Below are 7,196 nucleotides of genomic sequence, written 5' to 3'. Positions count from 1 at the left end.
GTTTCCTGTTGAAGAAACTTTAGGCAATATGAAGCAGGAGAACTTTTTTAAAGATACGCTTTTTTTTTGGTGAGGAAGATTGGCCTGAGCTAACATCTGCTGCCAATCTTCCTCTTTTTTTTTCCCTCCCCAAAGCCCCAGTACATAGTTGTATATCCTAGTTGTAAGTCATTCTAGTTCTTGTATGTGGGATGCTGCCACAGCATGGCTTGATCAGCGGTGTGTATGTCCGTGCCCAGGATCTGAACCTGAGAACCCTGGGCCACCGAAGTGGAGAGGGCAAACTTAACCAGTACGCCACAGTACCAGCCCCAGACCTTTTTTTTTTTTCTGGAATGCAGCAATTCTTTTTTTTTTTATTAATGTTATGATAGATTACAACCTTGTGAGATTTCAGTTGTACATTATTGTTAGTCATGTTGTGGGTACACCACTTCCCCCTTTGTGCCCTCCCCCCACCCCCCTTTTTCCTGGTAACCACCGATCAGATCTCCTTGTCAATATGTTAACTTCCACCTATGAGTGGAGTCATATAGAGTTCGTCTTTCTCTGGCTTATTTTGCTTAACATAATACTCTCGAGGTCCATCCACGTTGCTGCGAATGGGCCAATTTTGTCTTTTTTTATGGCTGAGTAGTATTCCATTGTGTATATATACCATATCTTCTTTATCCAATCATCAGTTTCTGGGAGTATAGGTTGGTTCCACATCTTGGCTATTGTAAATAATGCTGCGATGAACATAGGGGTGCAAGGGACTCTTGGGATTTCTGATTTCAGGTTCTTAGGATAGATAACCAGTAATGGGATGGCTGGGTCATAGGGTATTTATATTTTTAACTTTTTGAGAAATCTCCATACTGTTTTCCATAGTGGCTGTACCAGTTTGCATTCCCACCAACAGTGTATGAGGGTTCCTTTTTCTCCACAACCTCTCCAACATTTGTTGCTCTTGGTTTTGGATGTTTTTGCCAATCTAACGGGTGTAAAGTGATATCTTAGTGTAGTTTTGATTTGCATTTCCCTGATGATTAGCGATGATGAACATCTTTTCATGTGTCTATTGGCCATATTTATATCTTCTTTTGAGAAATGTCTGTTCATGTCCTCTGCCCATTTTTTGATCGGGTTGTTTGTTTTTTTGTTGTTAAGCCATGTGAGTTCTTTGTATATTATGGAGATTAACCCTTTGTCGGATAAGTGGCTTGTAAATATTTTTTCCCAATTAGTGAGCTGTTTTTTTGTTTCAATCCTGTTTTCCCTTGCCTTGAAGAAGCTCTTTAGTCTGATGAAGTCCCATTTGTTTATTTTTTCTATTGTTTCCCTAAACTGAGGAGTTATAGTGTCCGAAAAGATTCTTTTGAAACTGATGTCAAAGAGTGTACTGCCTATATTCTCTTCTAGAAGACTTATTGTTTCAGGCCTAATCTTTAGGTCTTTGATCCATTTTGAGTTTATTTTGGTGTGTGGTGAAAAAGAATGGTCAATTTTCAATCTTTTGCATGTGGCTGTCCAGTTTTCCCAGCACCATTTGTTGAAGAGACTTTCTTTTCTCCATTGTAGGCCCTCTGCTCCTTTGTTGAAGATTAGCTGTCCATAGATGTGTGGTTTTATCTCTGGGCTTTCAATTCTGTTCCATTGATCTGTGGACCCGTTTTTGTACCAGTACCATGCTGTTTTGATCACTGTAGCTTTGTAGTATGTTTTGAAATCGGGGATTGTGATTCCTCCGGCTTTGTTTTTCTTGCTCAGGATTGCTTTAGCAATTCATGGTCTTTTGTTGCCCCATATGAATTTTAGGATTCTTTGTTCAATTTCTGTGAAGAATGTTCTTGGGATTCTGATTGGGATAGCATTGAATCTGTAGATTGCTTTAGGTAGTATGGACATTTTAACTATGTTTATTCTCCCAATCCATGTGCATGGAATGTCTTTCCCTTTATGTCGTCGTCAATTTCTTTCAAGAAAGTCTTGTAGTTTTCATTGTATAGATCCTTCACTTCCTTGGTTAGTTTTATCCCAAGGTATTTTATTCTTTTCGTTGCGATTGTGAATGGGATTGAGTTCTTGAGTTCTTTTTCTGTTAGTTCATTGTTAGTGTATAGAAATGCTACTGATTTATGTATGTTGATTTTATACCCTGCTACTTTGCTGTAGTTGTTGATTATTTCTAACAGTTTTTCTATGGATTCTTTGGGGTATTCTATATATAAGATCATGTCGACTGCAAACAGCAAGAGTTTTACTTCTTCATTACCTATTTGGATTCCTTTTATTTCTTTTTCCTGCCAAATTGCTCTGGCCAACACCTCCAGTACTATGTTGAATAGGAGTGGTGAAAGTGGGCACCCTTGTCTTGTTCCTGTCCTCAGAGGGATGGCTTTCAGTTTTTGTCCATTGAGTATGATGTTGGCTGTGGGTCTATCATATATGGCCTTTATTATGTTGAGGTACTTTCCTTCTATACCCATTTTATTGAGGGTTTTTATCATAAATGGGTTTTGGATCTTGTCGAATGCTTTCTCTGCATCTATTGAGATGATCGTGTGGTTTTTGTTTTTCATTTTGTTGATGTAGTGAATCACGTTGATTGACTTGCGGATGTTGAACCATCCCTGTGTCTCTGGTATAAATCCCACTTGATCATGGTGTATAATCTTTTTGATGTATTGCTGTATTCGGTTTGCGAGAATTTTGTTAAGGATTTTTGCATCTATGTTCATCAGTGATATCGGCCTGTAGTTCTCCTTCTTTGTGTTGTCCTTGTCAGGTTTGGGGATCAGCGTGATGTTGGCTTCATAGAACGTGTTAGGGAGTACTCCATCTTCCTCAATTTTCTGGAATAGTTTGAGAAGAATAGGCATTAAGTCTTCTTTGAATGTTTGGTAGAATTCTCCAGAGAAGCCGTCTGGTCCTGGACTCTTATTTTTGGGGAGGTTTTTGATTACCATTTCTATTTCCTTACTTGTGATTGGCCTATTCAGATTCTCCATTTCTTCCTGATTCAGTTTGGGGAGATTATAGGAGTCTAGGAATTTGTCCATTTCTTCCAGGTTGTTCAATTTGTTGGCATATAGTTTTTCATACTATTCTCTTATGATCCCTTGTATTTCATTTGTATCTGTTGTGATTTCTCCTCTCTCATTCCTAATTTTATTTATTTGAGATTTCTCTCTTCTTTTCTTGGTGAGTCTGGCTAAAGGTTTGTCGATTTTGTTAATTTTTTCGAAGAACCAACTCTTTGTTTCATTGATCCTTTCTACTGTCTTTTTTGTTTCAATATAATTTATTTCTGCTCTTATTTTTATTATTTCCCTCCTTCTACTGACTCTGGGCTTTGTTCTTCTTTTTCTAGTTCTGTTAGGTGTCGTTTGAGGTTGCTTATGTGAGCTTTTTCTTGTTTAGTGAGGTGAGCCTGTATTGCGATGAATTTCCCTCTTAGGACTGCTTTTGCTGCATCCCAAATGATTTGGTATGTCATGTTCTCATTTTCATTTGTCTCCAGATAATATTTGATTTCTTCTTTAATTTCTTCAATAATCCATTGTTTGTTCAGAAGCGTGTTGTTTAGTCTCCACATTTTTGCACTTTTCTCTGTTTTTTTCTTGTAGTTGATTTCTAGTTTAATAGCATTATGATCAGAAAAGATGCTTGATATTATTTTAACTCTCATATTTATTGATGTTTGCTTTGTTTCCCAAAATGTGGTCAATCCTTGAGAATGTTCCATGTGCACTTGAGAAGAATGTGTAACCTGCTGTTTTTGGATGAAGTGTTCTATATATATCTATTAAGTCCATCTGGTCTAATTTTTCATTTAATTCTATTATTTCCTTGTTGATTTTCTGTCTGGATGTTCTGTCCATTGGTGTTAATGGTGTGTTGAGGTCCCCTACTATTATTGTATTGTTGTTGATGTCTTCTTTTAGTTCTGTTAAGAGTTGCTTTGCAAATTTTGGTCCTCCTGTGTTGGGTGCGTATATATTTATAACTGTTATGTCATCTTGGTGGAGCGTCCCTTTTATCATTATATACTGTCCCTCTTTGTCTTTCTTTATCTGTTTTGCTTTGAAGTCTACCTTGTCTGATATTAGTATAGTGACACCGGCTTTCTTTTGTTCATTATTACCTTGGAGTATTGTTCTCCATCCCTTCACTCTGAGTCTGTGTTTGTCTTTGGGGCTGAGGTGTGTTTCCTGGAGGCAGCATATTGTTGGGTCTTGTTCTTTGATCCATCCTGCCACTCTGTGTCTTTTGATTGGGGAGTTCAATCCATTTACATTTAGAGTGATTATTGAGATGTTGGGGCCTACCACTACCATTTTATGTCTTGTTTTCCGGTTTTCTTCAATTTCCTTTGTTTCTCGTCCCATGGTTTAATCTGTTCTGATGAAGAGCTGCTACTCTCTGTTGTTGTCCTTCTACTTATTTCCTCTGCTCTTGGTTTTGTAGCCCGTTTCCTTTTTTTGATTTTTCAGGAATGAGGGTTTTCCTGAGGATTTCCTGAAGAGGAGGTTTTGTGGCAATGAACTCCCTTAATTTTTGTTTATCTGGGAAAGTTTTTATTTCTCCATTATATTTGAAGGATGTTTTCGCTGGGTAGAGAATTCTCGGCTGTAGGTTTTGGTCCTTCAGATTTTTGAATATATCATTCCACTCTCTTCTAGCCCGTAAAGTTTCTGCTGAGAAATCTGCTGATAGCCTGATGGGGGGTTCCTTTGTAGGTTAGTTTCTTCTGTCTGGTTGTCCTTAGTATTTTCTCCTTGTCATTGACTTTTGCTAGCTTCACTACTATATGCCGTGGGGTTGGTCTTCTTGCATTGATAAAGTTTGGAGATCTATTGGCTTCTGTCACCTGAAGATCCATCTCTCTCACCAGATTTGGGAAGTTCTCAGCCATTATTTCTTGGAATAGGCTTTCTGCCCCTTTCTCCTTCTCTTCTCCCTCTGGTATACCTATTATCCTTACGTTGCATCTCCTAATTGTGTCTGATAATTCTCGGAGAGTTTCTTCATTTCTTTTTAGTCTTACTTCTCTCTCCTCCTCTGCCTGCAGCATTTCTATATTCCCATCTTCCAAATTGCTAATTCTTTCCTCCATATTATCGGCCCTACTGTTCAGTGCATCTAGATTTTTCTTAATCTCCTCTATTGTGTTCTTCATTTCCAGTATTTCTGTTTGGTTCTTCTTTATAGTATCAAACTCTTTTGTGACATAGCTTCTGAACTCGTTGAGTTGTCTATCTGAATTCTCTCTTAACTCATTGAGTATTTTAATGATGGCTGTTTTGAAGTCATCATCATTTAGGTTATATATTTTATTTTCTTTGGGATTGTTTTCTGTGTATTTGTTATTTTCCTTCTGTTCTGGAGATTTAATGTATTTTTTCATATTGCTTGATGTTGTAGATTTGTGCCTCCCCATAGAGACAGAGTTTAGTTGCTCCTTCCACTTGTTTCTGCTGGTGTGGTGGGGGAGCAGCTGTTTATACTGCACCAACCAGGAACCCTATCCGCAGTTGCTAACTGGGCCTGGGCCCCTCCTCGTAGTCACAGTGGTCCTTTGGATTCCCTCTTCTGCCATGGGGACTGTCATGGGGGGGCTTCAGGCTGCTGGTGCCTACTGTTGCAGCCCACCTAGATGTGCTCCCTCCTTGGGGTCTGCAATGGTGTTATGGGCTTTTCCAGCAGCCAGGGGTAGGATCACTTATATTTGCCGCTCTGTCACTGTCGGCACCCACAAAATCTCACTTGTCCACTATGGGTCGCAGCAGAGCTATTGGCATCTTCTACAGTCCGTGGTTAGCTCACCTAGCTATGTTACTTTTGTCCCGGGGTCTTCCAGCCTTGTGGCTGCCGGATGGGTGCTCTCTACTAGTGCTGTGCAGAGGCTTTTGCTGAGGCTGCTGTGAGCCTGTAGGGTTTCCCCCTAGGCTATGGAGCCGGGTCGTTGGAACTCCACCCAGCCCCAGTCCTGTTCCCCAGGAACTCGGGGAGCCCTTTGCCCTGTCTGGGGGATAGCCGGAGATCCTGATTTCAGTGGTAGCTGGTCAGCTGCTGCCCTGCCTGACATTCTCCTCTCCGGGACCCTCCTGGTGTTGTGAATGCTGGGCGTAGCCCCTCCACTAATGGCAGACAGAGAGTTTTGTCTGCTGCCCGGGCAGAACTCTGGAGCTTCCCCTCCAGGGCTTGGAGCCGGCCTCTGGAGCTTCACCCAGCCCCAGTCCTCTCCGAGATCTCCGGCAATCCCTTGCCCCGCCGTGCAGGCAGTGGCAGCAGGGGGGCCACTGCGCCCTCTGTGATTCTCTCTGGGACCCTCTGGGAGCTGTGGACACCAGGCGGGATCTCCCCACCAATGGCAGGGCAAGACTCTCCCCGCGGGCTCAGGTGTGTAACTCTAGAGTTTCCCTCTGTGTTGAGGAGTAATTGCGGGGGGTTTAGGTAGGGCTCTGGTCACCTGTTTCCGCCGTTGCTCCTCTGGTGTGTGCTCGCTCCTGCCCTAGGTGTGTGTTGATCTTCTGGGGGCGTCCGTTGGAAGAAAGCCGCTTGCAGGTACTAGGCTGTTCAGTCGGGGTCAGAGAGTTTTCACCTATTTCCACATCCTCCCGGAGGGAAGTCCGTCCGCCTTCCGATGTATAGTCGCGTGGGTCTCTCAGACGTCCTGAGATGCTATCTGGATATCCTTTGTTAAGCGATGAGTGTCCAAATAATTGTAGACTCGAAGGGGGAGAGACAAAGAGGACTACTCACTGCACCATCTTGGATCTTCTCTCCCCCAGACCTTTTTTTTTAACAAAAAAAATTCTTGTCTCTGAAATCATATTATTTCTGAGGTTAAATCTAAAAGCTGACCTGCTTATGTTGTGTTAAGATTCTTTGGAGCCTGAGAGAGAAACTGGAATTTTGGGACCTGTTCCATTCTCTCTCTGGCTCTGCTCCTGATGAGCTCTATGAACTTGACCACGTCACCCAGCCTACTTACATCTCAGATTCCTCATCTATCTTTTGTTCTATGCATGGTTAGCCTCCATATTTTGATACCTCTGTAGTGTGATCATCTCTCTGAGAGCAATATTTAAAAATAAAAAGGGCCAATGCTTTCAATCAGACTTATTTTAAAAAGCAAAGAAATAGCATTGAGTTGCATTTCATGCATCTTATGCATGCCTCTAACTTACTTTAGAGCCTAATTTATC

The sequence above is a fragment of the Equus caballus genome, chromosome 10 (assembly GCF_041296265.1).
Source record: "Equus caballus isolate H_3958 breed thoroughbred chromosome 10, TB-T2T, whole genome shotgun sequence".
NCBI classification, from domain to species: domain Eukaryota; kingdom Metazoa; phylum Chordata; class Mammalia; order Perissodactyla; family Equidae; genus Equus; species Equus caballus.
This window is presented reverse-complemented; position numbering follows the sequence as displayed.